This window comes from Ictidomys tridecemlineatus, chromosome 3 (genome assembly GCF_052094955.1).
Source record: "Ictidomys tridecemlineatus isolate mIctTri1 chromosome 3, mIctTri1.hap1, whole genome shotgun sequence".
NCBI classification, from domain to species: Eukaryota; Metazoa; Chordata; class Mammalia; order Rodentia; family Sciuridae; genus Ictidomys; species Ictidomys tridecemlineatus.
Window position 1 is genome coordinate 39,580,721 of NC_135479.1, and position 16,180 is coordinate 39,596,900.

Here is a 16,180-nt window from a genome sequence, read left to right on the forward strand (position 1 = left end):
AGTAACTCTGAGATGCCTCTGGGCCACCTAGCTCCTGTCATCATAATATGATGACTCCACATAATATGAGACTCCAGAGTCCCTGGAGGTGTGAAAAAGGAGTGAGGGTGTCCTGCCCCTTTTCAAGGACAGACTCCTGCTGGGTCACCTCTGCACGAGAGGAGGGACCTGGAGATGCCCACACCTGCTGCAGTAAAGCCAGAGCTCCTCTATCTGCAGCATCTTCTCTCATCTCCTGGCCCATGAACTTGGGCAACTAATTTATTAGGGTAATGTTACCAGGAACTGTTCCTTATACATTATTTGGAGTCTGATTTTTGTTCAGTTGAGAACCAATATATAATATTTGCAGATTTGCCCTTGACTGAATTTCCCAATCTGTTTTGTTTTGTTTTAATGACCTCTCATTTCAGTACCAGAGGAATTCTGTTATTTTCACAGGCCCAGGAAAAATAGAATAATGCACCTTAGAACCAATAGGCTCTTTCTGAGTCTTGTTCACTACAAAAGAGTGAGGCTGAGCACATGTTCCTTGGTCAGTTGACAAAATGTAGGGATACTGAGCTAGTGACTTTTGTCAAAAAGAAAGGGGGAAAAAAAGCTTTTTTAAAAATTAAAATCCCATAAGTGAGCCCAGTGCAGTAGCACATGGCTGTAATCCTGACAACTTGGAAGACTGAGGCAGGAGGATTCCAAGTTTGAGATCAGCGTCAGCAACTTAGCAAAACCCCGTCTTAAAAAAGCAAAAAGGGCTGGGGATGTAATTCAGTGGTAAAGTACTCATGGGTTTAATCCCCAGTGCAAATAAATAAATATCCTGTAACTGAAATGAGCAGGGAAACAGGAAGTTAATCTAGAATATCCATGTTTTTGTACTTAGAACCAGAATTTTCAATTAATTTTTTAGCATTTTTTTTTTCTGTACTAAGGCTTGAACCTAGGGGCACTCTACCACTTTTTATCTTTTATTTTGAGACAGGATCTCGCTAAGTTGCCCAGCCTTGCCTTGAACTTTCAATCCTCCTCCATCAGCTTCCCAAGTGACTGCAATAGTGAAATTCTTTTGACATAAATGGGTATTCACTAAAGCCCAGATTTTCATGCATCAAGATGCTCATTGCCCAGTTGGCAACAATTTTTCAAGTTGGTGCTTATTCATACTAAACTGCTCTAGAACCATCAACTGTCAAAATTGCTTTTGAAGTTCTGTAAGACTTGAGAACTGCGTGACACCCACCATATATTTATCTATTCTGTTGAAGTCAGTGATCATTTATTTAGCAAATATGCTGATTGCTAGCTACTCTTTGGAAATACAGTGGTGAACAAAACAGAAATAGACCTTGTCCTTACGGAGTATGCATTCTAGAGTCAAAGAGTGGCACAAAACACAAACAATTACATATTGTGTAATAGTTATGAAAGAATGCTCTTGGGCAGTCATTCAGAGGACAGAGAAATGTATTTTAGAGAAGTTAGGAAGATCTTTCCGAGGAGGTGCCTGAGACTTTAAGAGTATAAAAATTTGAAGCCATGTGTGGTAACACATACCTGCAATACCAGCTGCAGGAGGCTGAGTCAGGGGGATCACGAGTTCAAGGCCAGCCTCAGCAGCTTAGTGAGACCCTGCTTCAGAAAGGAGTTTGGTGGGCTGGGGATGTAGATCAGTGTTGAGTGCTTGCCTAGCATGCACAAAGCCCTAAGTTCAATCCCCACTCCACACCCCCACCAAAAGAAAAAAAAAATGTGAAGACCTGACCCTAAGAAAAGTTCAAGGAGAGAGGATTAAAGCCAGAGAAATGACACAAGCAAAGAGACTTTGACAAGAAAGAGCTTGAACAGTTAAAGGCCTTTTAGCAGTATCCCCGTAGTGTCTGGGCTTCTATCACTTCTTGATGCTATCGCACATCCATTTGTTCAAGGTTTGGTGTGGCAGATCTGCACAAGGTTTGAGCTGCGGTTCTGGTTTGGGTTTTCTGGAAGGACACCTGGAGGGCAGCTGTAGGAGCATGCCATGAAATATGGATCATAAGTCAGTTGAGATGAATGATAAAGACCAAAAAGAAGGGTAGATTTTGATAATCTTCAAATATTTCCATGATGCACATACAGGAATAACTGGGTGGTCTAATGCTGAGTTGATTGAATTAAATATTTGTGTTTCTGACATGGCATCCTGGTTTACCATGATTGGTAATATAAAAACTATAATACAGACCCTTTTTAGCTTAAGACTTTTGTCATCAAATAATTGCAGTTAAGGATGTGTGCACACATCTACCTATCCTTCTGTATCTATCCATCTTCCCTCATTACTTCCCAGTGACTTTTACACCTCTATTTCAGAAAACACATTCTCATAAAGATTTCTAATTTAAACCTTTTTGGTGCCCACAGGGAGGAGCTCATTTAGATTCAGTCCACTGACATGGATGTGAGTCCACTCTTGTTATATTCATCAGCTGTAGCTGACAACTCATTTGTATTTCAAAGAATTTGGAGCTTTTGTGGGCATTTCACAAATTTTTAATTATGGGTAATTTACTGGAATAAGCACAATCCCTTACCATCCATGGAGTGATCATTTAAAAAGGACTCTGTACTCTAGTTGTGATTAAGTTTCTGACCCCCATGAGCTTGTATCTTAAAATCACAGATTCATCTTTTTTTTTATTTTTCACATTCACCTTATGAACACAGATTTGGTTTTAAAGCAGGGAAGGCCTTTCTCAATATATCAGCAGCAAAAGAATTAAAATAGGCAAAGATTGATAAATATTTCTGCATAATCATTTAAAACTTCCATTACTCAAAAGACAATCACTGTATCATGTATGTTCAGTTGCAATCACAGAAAATGCAATTCAAGCTGGCATAGAGAGAAGGCAGATTTAATTTCATACAACAGGAAGCCTCTCTGTTGAGCCCTCTCTGGCACCCTCTTCGTTTTAAGTCTGGCTCCCCCTCGTGGTTGCAAGGTGGTTGCAAGATTTTGGAAATGGAGACTTTAATATGTGGCAGTTGTGACCTGTTTTGAAAATAAAGTATCTTGAAATAAAAAGAAAGAAAGAAAGAAAATACAAATGTAACGAAGCATCAATTCTCTTTCTAGAATTTTACCATAAATCATTCGTGTAATCATTACATATATCATTATACATAATGATATTACTAAAACATTGTTTTTAAACTGCAAAAAGAGAAAAATATCAAAAGTATCTCACAGTAGGGGGTAGGTTAACTGAATTGCATACGCATCTCTCAAAAGGAGCACTGTGAGACCATTCAGAATCACATTCCAGGAGGATATTAGATCACATGGGAAAACAAAAGACATTGCAGAGCATTTGATGATTATTATATGCCTCAGTTTTACATAAAAAGTGTATGTAGACATAGAAGAAAAGTTAGTACACTTGGCTATATAAAAAAATTAAATAACTTCTATAAAACCACAAATTAAATATGGTATCAAAGTATTTACTGGAAAAGATATTTAAAATGCTAATGACAAAAGATGATTCTCTTAATTTATAAAGAACTCATATAAATCAGGAAATTGAAATCTAAAGGAAATGGGATAAAAGGTAGAAGTGTGCAAATTATAAAAAGAAATTACTAGTGAAATACTTATTTGTAAAATAATAGTTTCAACAGTAATAGAAATTGGTTGGAAATGGACACTCATTTAAGTTATGTTCTGACTTGAAATAAAACTAAGAAACCTCACTTTTCAAATATTGGGTTTTAAAGCATTTCTTCAGGAAGAAACTGCTGAGGCAGTAGGATTTTTAGATTTACTAGTGCAAGTTTATGTTTCTGGTAACATTTTTCAGAATAAAGATGGTTATCACTGGGTGAGCAAACATAAAACCTCAACATCACCAAACAAGTCCAGCGTTTCCCTTAATCTAGATTTTTCTCTAGAAGAGGGGCATTTCTTCCTGTGTCACCACATTATTCTAGCATGAGCTCTATATTACTCCAATACTTGCTGCAGGTAGACCATGCTCCCAGACAGCAGAATTGTATTCCCTGAGCACCATCTTTTTGCAGACATTTTGTACTGAGTTATGACCAGTCTTGATCCTCTTATTTCATCCTGTTATGTTCTGAATATTTGTGTAAACTTGCACCAGTCAAAAAAAAATGGTATCTGTCCTTAATAAAGGTACATTGCTTATCCTGCCATCCCGCTTTCTATCAGTTACAATCTGAGAAAGGAAAATGAGAAGAGGAAGCATATTTAATGTTTACCCTAAGTGACTGAGGGGGTCTCTTCCAGGTTATTCCCTTCCCCCAATGTTCTGAAGTCCCCTTCCAGGAAGCATCATTGTCATAGTGAGCCCTAGTAACTGATGGTATGTTGGGGAGCAAGGCTACACTGAGGAACACTCTTCTCATTAAAAAGTTTTTAAAAATTTAAAACATATCCCTATCTTCCATCACCTACAGACAGAGCCAGGCTAGTTTCAGGAGCTGTGAACATGAATTGTGTTTCTCTGTAGAAGCAGGGATCCCAGGGCTGAACAATGATCATTTCCCAAATCGAGCATTTGCCAGCAAAAAGATATTAATGTATAACTTCAGCTTATCTCAAATGCATTTTCCACTTTTTATGACAGATTATTATGAGAGAAACATGATGCAGTACAAATAGATGTCAAGAATAAGTGCTTTGAGCAGAGCACAGTGGCTCACACCTGTAATTCCAGTTACTCCAGAGCTCAAAGCAGGAGAATTGCAAGTTCAAGGCCAGCCTCAGCAACTTAACGAGAGCTTGTCTGTCTCAAAGTAAAAATAAAGAGGGCTGAGGATGTAATTTAGTGGTAGAGCACCCCTGGGTTCAATCCCCAGTACTGGCAGGTGGTGGGGTGGAGGGTGTATAGCATGTCTAGCACAAGGCACTGCACACTACAATGAAATGTTCCCTCTTTCTTCCCATATGGGCAATAACAGCAGACAAAAATCAAAGATTGTGATCCTCACTTTCATGTGCACTTTGTGCATCAGAAAGAACCTTTGAAATACATTTTGTTTTTTACTGTTTCAGTAGTTGTAACAATAGAATGCCAATAGAAACTCCCATAAATCATTTAGTGTAACCTCTTCAGCTTACAGGTGAAGAACCTAAAGTCTACAAAGATTGCCTCGCCAGGGACCCCTGCAAGCCATACTGGCCTGTCTGAGCACAGGCTGCTTCCACTCCATACAGTGCCTGCGGTCAAGGAGCTGTCCCTCTGAGCAGTGCTGGACTTCCTTGAAACAACCTGAGGAGTCCAGCCCTGTGGAAGTTTACAAGGCATTTGACCAGATCACACTTTTTAAAGGACTGGTTGTAGCTGTTTTCTAGTTGTCTCATAGGCATACTTGGTTTTTCTTAGCTTGTCATCGGTGTCTCCTGTTTCCTTTGTATTTCCTACAGAAACCCCATGCATGGTAGGAATTTGAAGAATACTTGTAGTTTAAAAAAAAAAAAACATGAATTTTAGGTACATTCCTAACTACCACAGTAATATAAATCAAGGAAAATAATCCCAATACTTGGTAGAGATACAAAATTATTTTCAAAGTAATACATTGATAAATAGTTGATGTCTGGACAGAAATCCAGTTGCCCAAAAGAGAATTAGAAATTACTGTTGGAGTCTAATAATTCCATACCTTAGGCATGTAATAATGTAATAAATTTTGTTCCTCCTTTTTTTTTAACCAGGGTTTAAACTCAGGGGCATTCAACCACTGAGCCACATCCCTAGCCCTATTTTGTATTTTATTTAGAGACAGGGTCTCACTGAGTTGCTTAGGACCTCACTTTTGTTGAGGCTGGCTTTGAACTCATGATCCTCCTGCCTCAGTCCTTTGAGTTGCTTGTTCCTTCTTTTTCCTGTTTAAAAAAACAGTTGTTGATGGGTGTCTAATGTGTCCTTGGGCCTTTATGCTAATGTTAAAATAATTTTTTCAAAATCTTGTTTATTGTTCATTTTTAGTTAATTTTTTTCATGAGCATTAAAAGTAACTCAGCTATTATTAAGTCTGAGGTTTTTTGGTATTGCCAAAATTTAAATCATGTTTTAATCCATCAAAACTTTTTCTCCAAAGTGTGGTTTCACTCTCTAATGAAAAAATGTAACTCTATAGCATGTGTATGTAATTCCTCACAATAGTCAATCCAGAATTAACGAAGAAAGCCTTAACTAACTAATACAGAGATGTTTTTTTTCTGTGCAACTGTTGAGTTGCAATATATGCTTTGGCAGCAAAACCACATTCTGCCTTTTGATAAGTGTGATAGCTGCAGTGCCTAAACTCATTTCATCTCCATGGCCACATCTCTGCCCCTTTATTATCAGAATACCATAAACCTATTCTCATGAAAGATCCATACAACTAAATTATGCTAATGCCATTAGGAAAAGATCAGACTTACCTCCAAACTTTATAAATTTGGGGATTTATGTGAAGATTGTAGTGAGTTATATTATGTTTGGAACCAACCCTACTATGAATTATTAAGGCAAGCCCAAGTCTCTTATTCAGAGAGAAAAATCAAATTGTAAGCATTGCTCTAGATACATTAGACTGTCATTAAGTGTGACAGCTTCAGGAGATACTGTAATCAATTCTTGGAGCTAGACCAGGCTGAGGAACAGTTTCATTTTTTACTGTATGATCCAGAGTGCCTCATTCTCTCTGAACCCCAGCTTCCTCCTGTGTAAAATGTTAAAACATCTGCCTGCCCGGACCCCGGGGAGAATTAAATGAGATAGCATGTGTAAACCACCTAGTGCAGAGCCCAGCATGTGCCTGGCATGCCTTCCCTTTCCTTCCAGCTGCTGCACTGGTTTTACTCTATAATTTTTATATCTTTTTGCAGAACCAGGTTTAGGGAAAGGTGAGTAAAACTGCACTGATATAAATTTAAAGGGGTGTCAAAGGGCAGGGGATGTGTCTCAGTGGTAGAGTACCTACTTTGCATGCACAAGACCCTGGGTTTCATCCCCATTACCCCCCCCACACACACACACACATACACACACACACACACACACACACACACGGTGTTAAAATGTAATAAAGATATATGACATTTTCATGCAATATTTAAAAAAACCAAAACAAATGCAGAAAGACTGATATGAACAAAAGATCAAATTTTTAAATGAGGACAAGATTCAGATTCTTGATTTTTTTTCTTTTGCCTCTGGTTCCAATATTGCCCAGCATGAATATGGCCCAGCGTGGCACTCTCCTTATATACATGTATATATAATTCCAGAGTGGGTTAGCATAAGAATTAACTTACCATCCTTAGCCACATTTTCAATTTGTTTAAATAGCATAGGCTCATTTACATACCCAAACATGCTATCATTTTCTATTTTATTATATATACCCACCAATATTCATAAAGCATAAGTAAAAATAGTCCTTAGAACAGTATTTTGGTGTTTAAAAAAGTATGATGATCACTTTTATGTATGTAAATTTGTTTAAAATGTATTCTGCAATTTCTCCTCTCTATCACTTAAAGATACTTTTTTAAGAAGTTTGATTTTGAAATAATTATACATTTACAGAAAAGTTGCAAAGTTTAGTATAAAGAATTCCTATATATTTGTTCTTCACCCAGATGCCCCAAATGTTAATTTTTTACTGTATTTGCAGCATTGTGTGTGTTCTTTGGTTTTCTCTCTCACCCTGTGTATGTAACTAGACATGGAGATCAGGATGCAGACATATTTGTGTGTGTACAATTGGTTCTTGGGCTATTTAATTTGAAGACATAATGCCCCTTTACTATATTACTATATTCTGTGTTTTCTTTAAAAACAGAGACATTCTTTTCCATAACCATAGGACAATTATCAACATCAGGAAATTAAATGCTGATACAATATTATTTTCTAAGAGTTTACTTAATTCAAGAAAGCATGTCTTTCCTAACAAATGTGTATGCCTTTTATTAGCAAAAGAAAAGTTATGTAAAACAGCCAATTTCCCTCTCTACTTTGAATTTTAATCAGCTTAGAATAAGCTTCATACATAATTATAGTAGCATTCTATAGTCTAGATCTGGAGGCATAATTAACTCTTTATTTCATTATTTGAGTGACCTTTTATTTTTGTTATAATTCACTATTTCCCCCAATGGATAGAAGCTGGTTCTTTGTAAATTGTAGAGGAGTAAAAAAGACTTTTCCTTTATCCTTTCTTAGGTTTCGTGGTTGGGACCTGTAATTACACTGACAAAGACAGATAAATGGGGAAAGATATACAAATTTTATTGGTATTAATATTTTCATATGCACTAAGCTTCACCAAAAAGAAATGAAAATCCTAAGAAGTAGTCAGTCTCTGGGGCTTGTATACCATCTTAACAAAGGGCCATAAAATGCAGAGATGTGACTATTCGAGAGAGAGGGGATTTTGAGTTCTGTGACTAATAAGTTGTGGGAAAGTGACTAGGTATTATATCGCTGTATGGAGAGAGCCATGGAAGATGAGGATGGTTTTAGCAAGGTCTGCTCATATGGACTCACCCTGTGTCTTCCTGCTACTAGGAGGCTGATGGGGAGAGGTGTAGAGAGCCCTTCCTGTACCTGCTGTTTCTCTGTCAGCTTCATCTTAAAATAATCCCTGTGCTAAAGTAGCATATTTGGGAGGGGACACATCCTGATCTCCTTCAAAATGATTAGTTCATATACCAAAAAAGTCTGTAGTCAGATGTTTTTAAAATTCTGTTAAACTTCAAAAGCATCCATTTAAGGTAAACAGTAATATGTCAGTTATGCATGTTATATAAGATGGACATTAAAATAAAATTTTATACCAGCTTCATTGATATATGGTTCACATACTACACACAATCTATGTATGTGATTGAACATATTTAAAATATGTTCCATTTGTTATTAGTGTATAAAATGTTGCTGTTTTTGTATACTACTACCTTACTGAAATCATATAAGTAGTTATAATAGTTTTTTTGGTAGAGTCATGTTACTTGCAAACAAAGACAATTTAACTTCTTCCTTTCTGATTTGGATGACCTTACTTGCTTTTCTTGCCTAATTGCTCTAGCTAGGACTTCTAGTTCTATGTTGAAGAGAAGTGGTAAGACTAAGCTTCCCTGTCTTGTTCTTGTTCTTATTCTGAGAAGACAAACTCTTAACTTTTCACCATTGAGTGTTAGGTTAGCTGTGAGCCTGTGATATAAGCCTTTATTATGTTGAGGTATATTCCTTCTATACCTAGATTCCATTTATATTAAGCAGTTCTTAACAATAACACATGTGTGTGTGTGTGTGTGTATTGTGGAAGAAAGTCTGTAAAATTAAACAATAGTTTATTTGCATTGGTTACTAGGAGTGTCAATGGTAGGTGAAAATGTCAATAAAAATTTTAAAATACAGTTTTTAAGAATAATTCTGTTAAAGTTAAAAACAAGTTTATGTATGTAGAACTTCTCAGAGCTTTTAATATGATGATGTGTATCATGAATTTTCAAAAAGGAAGTGCAATATGCATCTCTTTCAAACCCTCTTTTCAGGGAGCATTTCAGAATCCTATGTTTCAAAATGAATGTTGGGGTACACCTTTGGCTGGTCCTTTCAAATATCAGTTATTATCTGAGTTTTTGAGTGATCTGGGGAACCATTCACAATTGAGGTCATTTGCAAGTATCTGGGTTATTTTTAAGGAGACAAAATTGAAACATCTCTGGATACCTTATTGGATCTGCTCAAATACTCAAACATTTGACAAAAACCCCACATTTCTACATCAAAAAGCAGTTTCGAGTTATTCTTAACTTGAAAGATTTTGAATTATCAATCTTATACCTTTTCTTTCAAGAAAATGGAGCCAAATAAAAGAAAGAATCACTCCTGTATAGCTTTGCCAAATGTTTACTTTTGAACAAGACTGAATCCTGACAGGTTTATCAGAATTACTAAGCCTAGTAGCTGACTCGTTTTATTTTCATTTGCCTGCAAAGCTGGTGCAGTTGGCCTTTGATGGAGTTCATGTTGAACGGTTCTTCTGGCAGGAATAGACTACAAGCTCCAATTGCTTCTTGAAGTCACAGTTATGAGGATGCTGTCAGAGTCTGCTGTCCCCAGGGGAGAAATCATTAATATACAACAACTGTTTGCACTGGAGAATGACCAGGCCACTAGATCCAGATAAACCACATATAAAACATACATGAAGGTTCATGCACCTAAATGAAGGTTCATGCACCACTAACTCAGCAGGTTAGTTTCCCAGGCTGAGGTGAGGCAGTCAGGGGTGGTCCTTGCTAAATGACATTCCACTGCACCCCTGCCATGAGAGTTAAGCTCATCAGAACAGATTATAATGATCAGATTCACCTGTGATTTTTTTTCCTGTCTCTTTTTTAATAGCTTTACATTTGCTAATTGACTGGAGATTTGGTTATCTCATTGCTAGTTAGATTTCCCCTAGGTCATCCCAAAATGTTATTAATTTATCTATAAAACGTGGGAACTTTCATGTCAGAAATTGTGCTAAAAACCTATAAATCATATCTGCTGGATCTTATTTCTTCTCAGTACATGATTAACCTGCAATTCTGATAAAAACGTGGACACTCGTGTCTTACATAGCACATCCGGTCTTTACTCATGCCGTTCCTCACAGAGCTCTTTGAGTGGAAGAGGAATGATGCTGGGAGGTTTTTTCTATCTTTGAATCTTACTTTAAAATATTCTTAGGAGGGGCCATGCCTTTGCTAATCAATCATAAAATATCCCACATTGGATGCCACTGTCATATTCTAAGTTGGAGGGGGTATGTAGATATCAAAGACAAATTCTGTGTATTTTACGTTTGCCTAGAGCTCAGCCTGGGACCTAAGTAACCCTCCTCTGTCCCTAACACTACCACTCTTTAACCCTCACCTGCCAACTCTGCCAGGGTGCCTTCCTGGGAAATTATGGGTTGCAATGGAAGAAAGACCTCTAAAAACTGTCCCTAGGCACAGAGGGCCTGGAAAGCTGAGATTTTTGGAGGATTCTGGTCCAGGATCCTGGAGAGCTGTGAGGTCCTCTGAGCTCTGATTTGTACTGACAGCTAGACAGGAAGAGCCCAGCACCCATGGCAACTGGAACTAAAAACAAACAGCAAAATGCATGAGGAGCTGGGGCAAGGGACGAGAAAAAAAGGGAGGCTGGCCTGTGTGTGATGCTGAGAATAAACCAGAGATACGTAATTGACCTACTTCTTCAGAGGGTAACCTAGAATCCTGAGCCTTTTGCAGAGTGTATTTTGGGCTTTCCTGACTGCCAGGTGTTGCCTTGAAAAGCCTGACCACCGAAAACCGCACACACCAGCAGGGAGAGAGGGCAGAATTAAGATGACATTGTAAAACATCTGGCCAAATGCGACACTTGTGTTGATATTCACTCTCAATGTTCTGAAAGAAGAGTAAAGGAATAAAAATTGGATAAACCCACAGGGACGAACAGAACGGTGGTGTAAACAACAGCGGACAAGAGACAGCAGCATACTTTTGGAAGTGAGCAAGTAGTCCCTCCCCCAGGCAGGTGAGGAAAGTACCTGTAGAGAACAAGGCCAAGGAGCAAGCCAGTCCATCTGACCAGAGGCTGCGGAAAGATCTGGAATGGGAAGGACCAGGTACCTCTGTAGAGGGGCAAGGTGTACAACTAAAGGAGGAAGTTAGTTTAAAATCTGTACAAAAAAGAATCCGAGGGCTGGGGCTGGGGCTCAGTGGCAGAGTGCTTGCCTAGCATGTGTGAGGCACTGGGTTTGATTCTCAGCACCGCATATAAATGAATAAAAAACAAAGGTCCATCGACAACTAAAAAATTTTAAAAATTAAAAAAAAAAAAAGAATTAGACCACCATGTCTCCTCCCAGACCTCACAAAGCACAGTGGCTACCTCAGTCTCATCCTGAAAGATGGCACAGAGTTTACTGTCTGAAGAAACTGAACCAGGTCTGGGGATACCAGCTGAGTGAAAGAGGAGTCAGGCACCATACTGAAGCCAAGGATATGACAGTGTCGATGCTGAAGAAGAGACCCATCCCTCAGTTCCTCTTCACTTTGAGAATTCTGATAGCAAGGACAAAATAATTAAGATACTGATATTCTGGGATACCCCACAGATGGCCTGTCCCCAACTAATCACCCTATAGGGAAGTCCACCATCCATAAAGCACGTACACCTGGGCAGGTGCAGCAGGGAGGCCACTGTAGCCGGGGCGAGCCAGGGAGAGAACAGTGCCGGGTCATCTGGGGCCATGAAAGCCCTCGGAAGGACTGTGGGTTTTTGCCTTGAGGGACAGTGAGAGCCACTGCGGTGTTGAGCAGGGAAGTGGCATGATCGGACTGTATTCTTAGAAGGTCACTCTGGTGCCGTGTTGCGATCTGGCCAGCAGTGCTGCTCCAGCACTGTGTTAGACCTCGCTCTGTCCTCTGAGCTGTTGGCCTCTGGTCCTCTCTTCAGAAGTGTCTCCTGGCTCCTCCTCTGTGGCTCTGCTCCCTGTCACCAGGACACGTCCTGCAGCCCCCACTCCTCCTGTACCACATCCTAAAGCCTGGTTCCACCTCGAGTGTTCACAAGGGTTTTAACAAGGGCCCCTCTCTGTTCCTTGTTGTTTGTTGAACCTCTCAGGCATGTGCAAATAAGGATTAAGCATTTGTTTATTGAATAAAACCTTTAATTTTCTGCTTTCTGAACCCCTGTCACCAGGCAGAATCCTCCACAGAGGTAAGCTTTGGATAGCTCTTGAAATACCCAACAGTTTACGCTGCTTGAAATAAAATGGGAGAATGGAAACATTGGTCTTCCATCTTAAATTCCAGCCTGCAGACCCTTGGCAAGTTAAGCAGCAAAACTCTTCCCCATGTGGGCACACAAACTTTTATGGTAGTATCATCTGTTTAAACCAAATATATTTAGATTATACAGAAAAATACCTGAGCCACTTTTTCCCATAGAATCATTTTCTTCTGTAGATTTTCAATGGTACTCTTTCTCTGATGTTAAAAAAAAAATAAAGCCTAAGAGGACTTCTGATAAAGTTGGTGATAGAACTGGCGGCTCCCAGAGTTTATCTTCCTCAAAACGGTATGAGTTAATAAATATCAAATGTAAAAACCACAAAGAACATGCCACCAATCCTGAAGCCAAAAAAAAGATACAGCTTTATACTGTAAGCTTTGACAAGTGTCATCCAGGGAAAGAAAAATTGGACCAAGTTGAAAACAAAAAAAGATACTGGAAAATCAATATGTTCTTAAAGAGAAAAATGGAACATGGAGAAGCACAAGGAGGGAATTCTGGAAAGTCTTGCTGCTTTTGAAGGCGTTGGCATGAAGCAGAGAGAGAAAAGACTTCTTGCCCAAGCAAGAAGAGCCAGCAAGGTGTACCCTCTTTCCTGTATCTGAAAGATCCATGAGCGGGGAGCATGTGCTAGCAATAATTACTACAGCTTACCCAAGAAGAGCTCCAGGGAGCATGGAGGAAGAACACCGAGCCAAAACCCACGGTAGACTTCAACTCAAGGAAGCATTTGTTTCCTTAGAATGAAGGAAAGACCTCGATGGCAATGAGCCAAAGCCCCAGCTCTCTCCCCATGCTCTTGGGCAGCTGAAAGACTAGATAAGGCTTACAAACCATGACGCAGCCCGTTGTACAGAGTAGATACAATAAGACCAGTGAAGCACTATGTGGAGGCAGATGGAAGGCTGAGGAAGAATGGCTCACATGCAGGAAGGAGTTTCCAGGTCACACTGACACGTGATCCAAGGAAAGAAAAAAATTCCACATACAAAAGGAAAGTAGCACAGCCTTCTGAAGACAAAGAATGGGCTTTTGAGAAGCCACTGTAGCCTGTGCTTGCTCAGCATGGCACTCCTTTAGTGTCTTGTGTGTATTGACGCCATTAATCCTCAAGACACTGTGAGGCAAGCACCATTACCATGCCCATTTTGCAGATAATAAATCTAAGGCACAGGGGGTAAAGAAGCTTGCTCAAGTCTACCCAGCAGTTACAACCAGAGCCAGGACCTGGACACAGACAGCCTGGGTCCAGAGCCCGTTCTTAACTACTCTCCTCAGGACACACATTTTAGGCAACTGCTCTGTACTCACAAGGAAATTAAAGAGAATAGAAATTTACTGGCCACTCATCTTTTCTTGGAAGCTACAGATGGAAGAAGAATGAGAAGGACATTATCTCAGGAATCAGGAAACCAGTGTGAAGGAGTTTCAAAAGTCCCAGGAGAAGAGTTGTGCAGAGGGCGTAAAGTATATGAGAGTCAGGAAACACCAGTTTCAGTTAAGGTGCCTGGCAGTTGGAAAAGTTGTGCTGGTCATTTGGTGGGTCCTCAAGAGCATTTGGCAAAAAATAGCAGTAGGTATACTAGAAGATAAAGCCAATTTTTAAAAAGTTGCCTCTACTTTGTTGACTATAGGTAAAACCAGATTCACTTGATAAAGGAATCGTAGTCCTACTCCTTAGCAAAGCCATGAACCAATGTAATATATGATGCAATATAATATATGCACATGAATTACTCATTCAATATATAAAATTATTGATCCATGTAACGTGAACACTATCAACTTAAATTTTTCATGTAAAATACTATTTGGATGATAGAAGAAGTAAAAATGATAGCAAGAGAGCTAAACCACCAACTTCTTTAATTTGGATTGTTTCTAAAAGGAATCAACCAAGAAATAACACTTCTGTGTATTATTTATAAATGTGACAGTCAATACCAGAAGCAGCAGCTGAAATGATCTGTGTCAACTGAGACTTCGAGGTGGAGAGGTGGGGTCAGGTGGGTGAGGGAAAGTACCCTGCCTTTTATTTTAAGCATTTTGTCCTATTTGTGTTTTTCTAACTGCACAAAACTTGGGGTAAAAAAACAAAACAAAACAAAAAAAAACAACAGATGAAACTTGTCCTTAAAGAGTACTTACTCATAAAACGTTTTAAGAATTATTAAAGAATCTAACAAAATATTTTAATAAAAAGTTCTCTAAAACGCCCTTTGGAAATTCAGGATTGATTTTTCTATGTAAGTGTGGCTCCCGGGAGTCTTAATTTTCTTCCCCTGAAAAAAAATAAAAATAAAAAAACCACAAACAGCATGAACTTTAAAAAAATGTTGTTTTATCTAAGAAATTGAATCACACACTCCCACCCTCTAATTGTATTCCCTTGGTTCTCAAAATGCTACAGCAGGGTCCCTTATTTGAGCACCCGGGTGGAGGCGCTCAGCCATCTGCACAGTGCATTCAGCGACAGGGAAGAGAGCCACTTGGACTAAAAAGGGCCGCTGTGCCGATGCCACGTGAGAGAGCTTTTACTGCTTCTTTGTCTCTAAATAACTGTTTACATGTGAACTCCGGATCCCCATCACAAAAGGCTCGTGCGCCTTGCTTCCCTTATATATTTTGGTCTTTCTTGAACCGTTGGGATCCTCCCACGTCACCTGCAAAGAGATTTATCTTGTCTGTGTGCAGGCTGCAAAGGGAGCCCATCGCAGGCATGTGGGGCACGTTGGGGGTCTGCGTGAAGACGCTCCCCAAACAGCTGGATAAAAGAGGCAGTGCACGTGTTTGTAGGCACAGATGGAGATTTAAGAAGAAAGAAAGAAACCCGGAGGAGTCTGGAGGACCCATAGTGTGGGCTTTGAATGAGAGGTTGAAAATCTTGGCCCTTTCAGGTGGGGAGGATCGGGGAATATGCCACTAACCTAAGAATTGGAATGGTTATCTAAGGTGGTTAGTGCAACTGGAGCACCATGGGGGTGGACACAAGTAAGCATGCACTTAGGATATTTGGGATGGTGCAAGCTCTGGTAGCAGAAAGGAATAGAGATTCCAACTGGAAATATTGCTGGTGGTAGAGAAAATTTATAAAGAGGGACCAGTGATGAAGATCACATCAAATTTATTTTTGCTCATGAGGTTGAGAAAATGGATACCTGGACACAGTATTCTGAACAAAATAGAAGTGTCTCTAACACTATGCTTGGATGAAGTTGGCATTGAGACACGTACATATTGACTGATTTCTGACACTGAAAAACTTTTCATGCACATTCATGTGGCCAGGTGTGGTGGTGCACATCTGTAATCCCATGACTTGGGAGGCTGAGGCAGGAGGATTGAAA

The 16,180-nt window shown here is 39.3% G+C and overlaps 1 protein-coding gene across 2 annotated transcripts in view; it reads left to right on the top strand.

Annotated features, from left to right (window-relative positions):
- Positions 1–16,180, top strand: part of Myo1d (myosin ID) — a 304,749-nt gene that overhangs the window by 155,785 nt on the left and 132,784 nt on the right. The gene's annotated exons all lie outside the window — the stretch shown is intronic.